Here is a 12,008-nt window from a genome sequence, read left to right as displayed (position 1 = left end):
TATGAGGAATGAAAAACTACAGTTCAGGATAGCAGTTCTGTCTTGACAAAGGAAAGAAATGAGGGGCATGAGATCAAAGAAATAGAACACAGGGAATATTAGTTGTATTTATAGTAATTCTATTAAAAAATATTGATGAGATTTTAGCTTCCAGAATTGGTGCACTAGTAAATTTAATCAGCTGTCCTGCTGAAAACACCTGGAAAAGCTGGTTTACAAAGCATAGAAAGTCATCTGTTTGAAGAAACTGGCAAGTTAGCAAGACTGAAAAATTAATGAACCAAGCATTGGAGAAGCTGTAATTCAGTCAATGGGAATCTGGCATTTGGGGCTGCCTTAGCCTTGGCGGTATTTGTCAGTTCTGGAAGAGGTGACTTAGAGGCCAAGACTCTTAACTGATCTGACAGTCTTGTGTACTAGCAACATAAAAATTGGAGTACAGGAATTTCCATGAGGAAGAATGTATCCCAGGTAAATCCACCATCTTTGGGCTGGGATCCTGAAGTGTTAAAATACAAAATCAAGTTTTTTAGCTAGATGTAGGATGACCTTCTGAGAGAGTGAAGCCCAGCATCAGTTAGCTTTAGTCAGAAAGACTTGATTTAGTTTATTCGGGTTTGCTATTTCCCCTATATCCCCAATAGAAATTGTCAAAATTGTGGTTACTTTTGGAGGGAAGAAGGGAGATAGCTAGTAACGGAAGAGGACAAGGAGGGAGCTTGTTGGTGTCAGCAAATATCTTGTTTCTTAGCCTGGATGGTGGTGACAAGATAATTTTGTGATAAATCTTGGGCTGTATATTTTTGTTTTGTGCATTTACAGGCATGTTGAAATATTTCATCCTAAGTAAAGCTAAATACAACTTTTTTTTTTTTTTTTGTGGAAAATGTGAATCTATGTGACTTAAATTTTTTTTTAACATCTTTATTGGAGTATAATTACTTTACAATGGTGTGTTAGTTTCTGTTGTATAACAAAGTGAATCATTTATACATATACATATATCCCCATATTTCTTCCCTCTTCCATCTCCCTCCCACCCTCCCTATCCCGCCCCTCTAGGTGGTCACAAAGCACCGAGCTGATCTCCCTGTGCTATGTGGCTGCTTCCCACTAGCTATCTATTTTACATTTGGTAGTGTATATATGTCCATGCCTCTCTCTCGCTTTGTCCCAGCTTACCCTTCCCCCTCCCCATATCCTCAAGTCCATTCTCTAGTAGGTCTGTGTCTTTTTTCCTTAGTAGGCATTCAATAAATGTTAACTGATTTTCAGCTAAAAAATTGTCAGGTGAAATAGAAAAAAGTATTAAGATTTGATAAAGCTTGTCCTTAAATGCATGGATGTTTGTTTTATTGATTTTTTTTTGTGTCATAAAAAATGATATGTTTCACAAATAACATTTTTACTTGCCAATCATACCTCAATAAGGTTGGAAAAAATTAAAGAATTAAACAAAAAATACTGTTAACAAAATGTACATTCCAAGAAAAGACTGGGGAAAAAAGTCATTGTCACACTCATCCCAAGGAAGCAAAATATTTCATCTGGCTTGTAAATAATTCATAGGTGATATTTATAATAGCTCCAAGTCATTCCTGAACATTTTTTATAGGGTCCACGTTTCTTACTTTATCCACTATAATTTTCTTTATTGAATTCTTTTGTTTTTCAGAGAAAAATAAAAGAAAATATTATGAAATCATTTCAAAGGGTTTAGAAATAACCACTAACTAATGCAGATGTAGCTCCTTAAGCTAATTCAACAATCCTGTGAAAAGACAGCTAGAAACCAGTATTATAGATTTTCCCCTTTGGATTATCTGGAATAGTTGCACAGAAAGTAAATTTGGTAAAAGCCATATGAATGGAAATCACATTTTAAAATTCTAGATCTTCAAACCTTTTTCTTTCAATTACCAGAACATCTCTTTGAGTATACTATATATATTTTTCTTCTCTAAGAGGTCACCTCTACCCTTGATTTTGAAAAGTCTTCTGATTGAGTTACTAGGGCATTTTTAAAAGCAGGTGTCTTTCTTTTCCCTCTCAGTGTTCCTGATATCTAAAATATGCATGAATTTTTATTCTTCTGTCACCCCTTATTTGAAACATTTCTTGATAAACTCAGGCAGCATTTGTAGCCCTACTTGCTTGGCTCCTATTTCAGTTGGTGAACAACGTTACTGATAGTTGTTTACTTTTCTCACTCTAGAGATTAACATCAAGACACACACCTTGACTTAAAATCTTTGTATCTTCCTTCACTAGTAAGGATTTAGTAAACACCAGTTAAATCAGTGAGTGAAAATGAATTCTTAGATATATTCTCTGCAACCTGTGAAACAATTACTGCTTCCTAGGAAACTGAAAACACTGATTGGTTCTTCTCTTATTTATTCCTGGAAATAAATGGAAACAAATGGAACCAGAAACAATTGGAACCCCAAAGGAAAGGCAGCATTATTAGTAGGAGAAGTGATGCAGGGGAGGTTAATGAAGTAAGGAAAAACCCTTGCATAATTAACCAGAAAAAAAATGTCAATGTAATCTTCAGGAAAGGACTTTCATCTTTTTGTTGTTTTTTAATCACAGTTGATCATTATGGAGTTCATGATATCATCTCACATAATATGATCTCAACAAAAGTTTTGTAATAAAACAAAAATTTAATTATTTGCAAACAATTATTGCAAATATGGAAAACCTAAGGGACTCTATGGACAAATTATGAAAATTAATAAATACTGGATAAGAGGTTTTGATGCAAAATAAATATTCAAAAATAAATTATAGTTAAAAAGCAGCAACACAAGAATTGTAGTTTTCAAAAAAATGTTAAATATACCATTGTGGGAAAATATGAACTATAAATGTTGCTATGTATTAGATTAGAAAGTTAAAAAATAAAATTGGGTCCCCACTTCATACAATATTTAAACAGTCTCTGGGTAGATGAAAGTCTTAACTTAAAATCACAATTTAACAAATGTTATCAATAAATTTGATTATTTTTATTACTGGGTATAATAAAAGGTTTTTAAAAACATTAAAAGTATAAACAACAAAGGTAATTATTGATAAATATAACTATGACAAAATTTAAAATATCTATTCTGTGACGGACCTCATAAAATATAAAAGACAAATCACAGAAAGAAAACCTTTGTATTGTATTATTGACTAATGGTTAGTATTCAAGATTACAGAAGACTTTGACCATTCAGTAAGGGAAGATAACACAGTAGTGAAATGGACAAAAGATAAAGATGTTCACATAAGAGGGATCGTAAATGGACACTAACCTGTGTAAAATTATTCAGTCTTACTACTAATTAGGAAAATACAAATTAAAAGCACAATGGGATACTATTCTCCAATCATTAGATTGGGAAAACATTAAATTCTGACAATATCAAATGTTTTAGATATGGTGCAACAGGGAAATCATATATGCTCATGATGAGAGTGTAGACTGACACAATCACATTAGAAAACATATGGTAATATAAGATAAAATTGAAGATGACCAGATTCTAAGGTACAATTTCACCTCTTTGAACCCAGCCCAGAGAAATTTTTGCATAAATATACAAGATAACAAGTAAAAGAAAGATAATCATACTATTGTTTTTCGAGATGAAACTTAGAAACAATCCAATACCAATGTCTGGTAACATGAAAATAGAAAAATAGTGACTGTATTAGTTAACCTAATGCTGCCATAAAAAAATTACTACTGACTGGGTGTATTAAACAACCGATATTTATTTCTTACAATTCTGGAGGCTGAAAGTCCAAGATCAAGGAGTTGGTCGGTAGTTTGGTGTCTCCTGAGGCCTCTCCCTGGCTTACAGATGGCCATGTTCTTCCTGTGTCCTTACATGTCCTTTTCTGTGTGTGTTTGCATCCCTGATGTCTGTCTCTCTTCTTAAAAGGACATCACTCCTGTTGGATTAGTGTCTCACATTTATGACTTCAAGTAAACTTAATTACTTCTTTGAAAGCCCTGTCTCCAAATACAGTCACATTAGGGGTTAGGGTTTGAATCTGGAGGGGGACATGATTCAGTCCATAACATTTACATATTCATGTTGTGGATTGTTGTAGAGCAGTAACAGTAAATGAACTATCAATAAGGATGAAACTTAACAAATAAAATAAATGTTAAACACAAAAAGCAAGTATAAATTTTTTAGATATGGAAATTAATATAATTTATTGCTTAGGAATAAAATAATGTGTAGTAAACTTATAAATAACTGCATAAATAAAACATTCGAGATAGTCCTTCTGCAGAAGGAGGATTCAGTAATGTTTGTGTCTACTAGACACTTCAGCTCAGTTGTGGCTGGATGGTGCATATATTTTTATTCATTGCTCTAATTTTTGTTTGCATTAAAATTTACACTCAAAAGTATATTTTGTGCAACAATTTTGTGTCAGACATTCTTGTAGAATCTTGGCATACATTACTGAATAAGATTCTCTGCTCTCATGGAGCTTGCATTCTATTGCAGTTTAGACCCATTTGTTACATTATATGTTATTTATTTTAGACTCAGTCCTAACTTGCTTTTAGATCTATAATTTTAATGCTAACATTTTTGTAAGCTGCCTTAATTATGTCTGTAAAAATCTCTGGAATATAAACAAACAAATAAATGAATAAAGAAAGAGAAAATCAGGTAATCCTCACATTGTCAACAGATGGAATACAGCAAGTACATCTGTTAGTTATTTGTTTAGAGCATAATACATATTTTCTTATTTCAGTAATGTTAAAAATATTAATTAAATACCAATAGCCCAACTTAAAAACGTAACAAAAACAAAATATGAATAGCCAATTCAAAATGAAGTAATCCCATGCCAGTAATTGATAAAAACATTTCATTATTATTAGTTATCCAACAAGTAAATATTGAAATAATAATTTATATTACAAGCAAAAATATATGTCTATGCCTGCATATATATACACACATAGAAGTTGGAGAAGTTAGTTTTTACATTTAAATAAGCTATATCCATATAATATCAAAATTGTAGTTTTGAAAAATGTTGAAACACATAACAAAGACACATATTGGAATATTTAGAGAAAAACAGAGGATACAAAATTCTCTTCTGTGACAAATTCTTTGTTCCCAATTATATAATATAAACATGTATGCAGAAAGATGTAAATAATGGTTAACATTTAATGAGTGCTTACTTTGTTTCAGACACTGAGCTGAGGATTTTATCAGGATTATTTCACTAAATCCTCATAAGAACCGTATAATGTAGGTACCAATATTATCTTCATTTGACAGATGAGATGAGTTTTAGAAAGATTAAGTTCATAAGACTACTTATTGTGGAATCCAGGATATGTACAAAGTACTGAGAGTCCAGAATCTTAATTACTATGCCAATTTACAAGTTAACTGGGATTACTCTTCATGATAAAAATATAATATGGTAGAGATTAAAGTTATAATCCTGCTTCTAATGGTAAGGCCAATGCTGTCCCCAATGTTATGCAAATTTGGGGGGCTTATATTATTATTTGCTTTTGATTCGTTGAAGTGGTATTCCTTATGGCAACAGAAGCTGTGAATATGAGAACAGTTCTCTATTCTTAAGAGTCCTAGGTCATCCTGATACTAGAAGATTGTTGCTTGCCACCTTTTTTTCAAGCTAGAGCTTCCTAATCCCATTTTTCTTCCTTCTCTCTACTCCCCCTTCCTTTTTGCTTTGCATTACCTTCCCCTTATTAACTGTTCATTTCTTATGCAGAGTAGTTTAACTATCATTTTATTGTTTCCTTCTAAGCCGTGTTGTCTGCGTGACCTTTCAGGACATTTTGCTAAATGAAAAATTTCTAAAAACAGTAGATACTGTTAATGATTACTTATCTGCTACACTTTAAATATGAAAATCTAAAAAGATAAAATATGTAGCATACAATTATAAGATTAAATACATATGACCAATATGCATTTGAGAAATTTTTCAAGCTCACTAGGAGTTAAAGAAATGCTGTTATAGTCACAAGATCACGTTCACTTCAGAAATTGGAAAAACTTTAAAGTACATTACTAGATGCTATAAAACATGTTTTGGCGGTATTCACTGGTGTGAACTTTATGTTGTTACTTCTGGCAAGTTCTTTGGCACTGTAGTAAAAGGAATCTTCATACTAAATTCATACGTTTTGAGCCTATAATTATTTGAATATCTTATAAATAGAAGAATCTTCTATTTTTTTATATACAAAAGTAATTCCTAGTGTCTCTTGTCACCATTTTTAATAGTACTTATATCCAGATAATAGAGTTAATATTCATTATAGTCTATATAGAGCTTGTTATATCCTAAAAGTACATTATGGTCATTATAAAGTGCTAGTTATTTACAAATGTTTATATATAGATTAATATGTAAATATGTGCAAAGTTTTAATTCTAATTCACATAATTTCCTCCTTCAAATTGATTGATTGATTGATATCTTTTTTCCTCTGTTCACCTATATACCCATATATGATCATCCTTTCTGACTTTATCTCTGAAACCAATAATCTTCATGGGCTTGCCTATTAGTTCTGTTCTGTTTCTTCATTTTCAACACTAGAATCTTAGTACTTTGTGAGATTCTGTTTCTTTCTCTCAGTTTATCCCACTTGGGGTGTTTTGTCCGATACTGTGTCTTGCTCCACCTCCTCTTGTCCACATAGATCTCTTCATGTCTGATTCTTTCTGTCCTATGTATTTCTAATCCTGTCTTCCTTTTGTTGGCCTTTTAAAATTAGCTCTCTAGCTAGATCTATAGCATATATGTCCAATGTGGCCCTATTTCAGTGGCATTTTAAAGGCAAATAATCAACCTTTTCTTAATACTTAACCATATTCTGATACTCAGTTTGGGAAGTTTTAGCAGGGAAATTAGTGTCTTCACTATTTGGGAGGTGAGGGAAGGGGTAAAGGATGTGTGAGATTTAAGTTGGAACAGAAACTGGTCTTCATTCAAATAACATTCAGAATTCAAACAACAGAAGTACTCACAGATATGAGAAAGAAAGAAAATCTAATTAAGTTGTATTCACTGGTGCTTCAGAATTAAGAAACAGAAGAGAGTTTTACTTGGGATACAGAGGAAAAAATTCCCCACTTGAATATTTTAATCATTATTTGTATTTATGGATAGCTTCTGAATCCCAAGTTTCACATGTCCATGGATGTAGAAGAAGCTACATCTGCAGAAATAATCTGTATCTCTATGTGCTGGTCTTCCACCTGATTGACGATAGGTATGCCATCCTTAACCCGGAACTTCTGCCTTTAAATTTCTGGAAATCTCCAAAATTGCTACAAATGAAACTAAGCTGTTGTTTACCAGCTTTGATTACAGTGGTAAAGCAAGCTTCTTCATAAAGGCTTGAAGGAACAATGAGCCCCCAAGACACTGTTGATCTCACTGAGTACTAACTGCTCCAGGCTTCTTCTGTAATGTGGCAGAGCTAGGAGCCATTGGCCACCCCCCCCCCCGCCCCCCCCCCCGCAACCCCCTTACCAAGCCCCGAAACTGTGAATATTAAAGGTGTTTCAATTAATACACATCACTGCTAGCTTTAATGAAAAAGGTTGAAAGCTGTGAAGGTCTGTGTCACACACAATCAGGAAGCATTCCACAGCAAAATTACCTAGGGACCAAAAAATTACAGCTGTAAATGATGCATTCCTTTCAATTCACAGAGTCACTGACACACAAAAAAAGACACAGATGTTATCCCAAAGTTCCACCTGCATCATCACCAAAGTATGTGACCCAGTGACTTGGTGACATTTAGTTTTGATACTGGACATATTACTGGTTCTCTTTAAACTTTCTAATCTTGGTAGAATTTCAGTCATCAGAACAGAGCCCTAATTTGTAGTATGTTTAACTGGTGTCAGTTCAGGTTCACCTCCAAAATGTTTATATGATACAGCTTCATTGTGGGTTGAGTCCAATTCCCCTCTATCTCCAAAGGACTCTTCAGCTGATAATGTAAATTAGCAGATATAAATCAATATGTAGAAACAAGGGAAGGAGAAACTCCATCTTGCTAACATCTTCTAAGCATCAAATTCAAATGTAGATACTGGAGTTTGGGTGTAACCAATTCCAAATATGACTGACATGTCTTGTTATTTACAGATTGTTTATAATTTGGGTGCCTGTATATCCAGAGCTCTTTACGTTTAGTATCAAAAGTAAACTCCTTGGCGATTCAGCTTCCATCACCATCTGATGGTGACTATTTTGAATTGCATTCAGACATCTTAGAGGACTGGTTTTGTCCTTTCTTCTGAATCATTCTACTGAAGTTGCATTAGGAAGTTTAGAAAAGGGAAAGGTCAGTATTGTACAATTCGTTCTGTACCACTCCTGGAAAATGAAGGATTTATACATAATTCAATAAATAAGTATGTGGAATCTTAAAAAAAATAAGACAAGTGAACTTATTTATAAAATAGAGACTCAAAGACATAGAAAACAAATTTATGGTTACCAAAGGGAAAAGGTAAGGGAGGGATAAATTAGGAGGTTGGGATTAACATATGCACCGTGTTATATATAAAATAGATAACCAACAAGGACCTATTGTATAGCACAGGGAACTCTAATCAATACTCTAATAACCTATATGGGAAAAGAATCTGGAAAATTATATATATATATATATATATATATATATATACACATATATATGTATATATATATATAAAACTGAATCACTGTGTTGTTCACCTGAAGCTAACGTGACATTGTGAATCAACTATATGTCAATTAAAAAATAAGTAAGGAGGGGCTTCCCTGGTGGCGCAGTGGTTGAGAGTCCGCCTGCCGATGCAGGGGACACGGGTTCGTGCCCCGGTCCGGGAAGATCCCACATGCCATGGAGCGGCTGGGCCCGTGAGCTATGGCTGCTGAGCCTGTGCGTCCAGAGCCTGTGCTCCGCAACGGGAGAGGTCACAACAGTGAGAGGCCCGCGTACCGCAAAAAAAAAAAAAAAAAAAAGTAAGGAGGACAGTAAAGAAAGGTTATACTTAAACCTTTATTGTGTAATTCCTCTGAATCCTGTGAGAGTCTATGTTCTTGTATATTAGAAAATCTAATTACAAAATATTAGTTTCTAAGGGATGATTTTTCCTCTGCAGGTATTTATATACCAGTACACTAAATGCAATGAGAAGTTTGTAAGTAGCTTAAGGTTTATTTTTAATATTCCAGGTGTTCAGTTTATCTGCATATAAATATGACACTCACAGAAGCATGCAAGTTTATTCACTAGAGTAAATGAGGCCCCTCTAGCTACATTTCTTGTACTTTCTTCAGAAATCAATTCAGCACAAACCACATTGTTTATTCAGGATGACATTAAGATGTTCACTCTTCACAAGAATAAACACATTGATGATGTTAATGCCAGCACTTCATTTTCTGTGGAACACTTACACCTAAATACAGCAGAGGAGTAGTGCATGACGTTTTCTTTGTGTTTTTCATTTCAACATGTGATTATAGCTTTCTGTTTGTTCTAAGTCACTTCTGCGAGATTTCTCAGATTTAATTTAAACTTTTACATATTATATACTTCTAGTTTTCCAAATAAGTAACCTCAGCATGATTTTATCATTGCTACTTTTTGGTGGAAGCCGACAGTAAAAATTTAAAGAAACCTAAGGACACCAACTTCTACTTTTCCAAAGGATTCCAAAGGAAAAATAAAAATGGAAAGCACTGAACAACATGAGGAAAGTTACAATAGTCATATAAAACTCTGGGTAAAACAGACCTCCTAAAGAAGCAGATGTGTCTTTTTAAAATGAACTGAGCATTTTTATTGTCCACTGGAGCACATACTATAAAGTGTCAATGAAGAAGTTTAGATAAGTCTGTAAACTAAGATTCTGTCTTTTTAGGGATAGTAAATAGCTCCAGGATGTATCCACAGAGGCTTTTTAGTACTTCCTAGACAAGCAGTAGAAGTGGAAGGCAACAGTGTGGCTGAGACAACATCCGTTCTTTTCCATATATAAAGACTTTGCTCTTGGGCTTCTGTGGCTCTAGAAGCTGTTTGGGGTTAACATCATATACACGGTTAATTCTTGAGGTTCTTGGCCCTGAAGTTATTGATAATCATTCAGTGCTGTACATTTCACTTTCTCAAAGAAAATAAGTGATTCCCAGATACCACAGAGTAGATTTCAAAAAGATGTATTAAAACCCTTTGAGGACCATCATACTATTTCCAAGTGAAACATTATAAGTAAAATTTAAAACTAGAGAAAAAAAATGAAGTAGGTGTTCCTCAGAGATCTGGGAGAAAGTCAATAAAAGCCATAGATATAAAATGTATCCCAGGTAATTTAAAGGCAAAGTGATATCACATTGGCCAGTGTTGAAATAAAAACTTAATTATCTCCAAAGGATAGTCATAACAGAAATAATTTAAGAAAAATATTTTGCTCTTCCAAATAGAAATCATATCAAACAATGTCATCATACTTAGCTGCCTAACTGAACAAATAAAACCCAATACTATATGTAACAAAGCATTCCAAATATTTATGGGATAAGTAATATACATCACATACAGTTAATTTAACCTAGCTTTAGAAAAACATGCAAAGAAGAAGAAAAGTAATAATTTTATACTCTAATTTTAAGAAGAATAAATTCTCATTCAGGAGCATGTGACAGTAATCAATCTCAAAATTTGAAGGAATTTTAAAAATTAGAAGTAAGTTGTTATGGATAATAGCTTAAAAATATTTTAAAATATGTATTTGATTACCTGAAAGCTAAACTTGCAGTTGGAGAAAAATTCAGTATTTACAGAATGGTGTACAATGAAAAAATCAGTTTTTCTCCTATTCTGATCACCTAAACTCTCCCCTCCCAGAAGCAGTCATGATAGCATTTTTATACAAACATTGTTTTTTGACATTTTTCCACATATTATAATATAAAATATTTCCATAAAGGTCACATAGTTTTGCCTTATTCTTTTTAAAGATTGCAAGGTACTCCATTGTTTGTGTAAATCACAATTTTTTTTAGAGTTTTGTAGTTTCTAGTATTCTGGCATTACAACCGATGATGGTCCTAACTTGTATTTGTGTGTGTATTCCTAGATGAATATATCTGTAGATAAATGACACATTTCACCAAATCTTTACTATTGATTGTAAGATAAGCCGCTAATTTTTGCATCATGAAGAAAGAGAAAGACACCATCATAAAAATAATATATGATATCAGTTATAAAATGCACCTGGATTTTAGAGATGTTAAAATATGTCTTTGAATCAATGAAATATGGTAACAATTTGTGCATCTTAGAATCAATGAAATGTAGTACTAAAAAGTAACATTGCTAAGTCAAATTGCCAAATTGCCACCTGTTGAAGTATAAATAACTTACACTTCATTGACAATGCAGGACAAAACCTGTTTCCTTTGTCCAAAACAGTGCATATTAAATTTTGAATCTTGGGCAGTCACATACATTAAAAAAATAGTATCTTTTAACATGTAGAAATGACTTGGTATTTCCTGTTCTAAAGGCTGCTCTAGATTTTTTAAACTGAAGATAATATCTTATGGATTATCACGAGGAATAAATAAGATAATGCATGTAAAGCAGCGGTCCCCAACCTTTTTTTGTCACCAGGGACCGGTTTCATGGAAGACAGTTTGTCCGTGGACAGGGGGTGGAGGGATGGTTCAGGTGGTAATACCAGCAGTGGGGAGCGGCAGATGAAGCTTCCCTTGCTGGCTCCCCTACCGCTCACCTGCTGTGCGGCCTGGGTCCTGACAGGCCACGGACTGGTACTGGTCCGTGGCCCAGGGGGTTGGGGATGCCTGAAGTAATGTATTACTGGAACATAGTGGTTAATCTTTATATATTAGCTTTTACTATTGTTACTATCGTTAGTACTACCACTTCTGTGATACTGTGTTTATGAACA

The sequence above is a fragment of the Phocoena phocoena genome, chromosome 5 (assembly GCF_963924675.1).
Source record: "Phocoena phocoena chromosome 5, mPhoPho1.1, whole genome shotgun sequence".
In the NCBI taxonomy this organism is placed as follows: domain Eukaryota; kingdom Metazoa; phylum Chordata; class Mammalia; order Artiodactyla; family Phocoenidae; genus Phocoena; species Phocoena phocoena.
Note: the sequence above shows the minus strand (reverse complement) of the source record.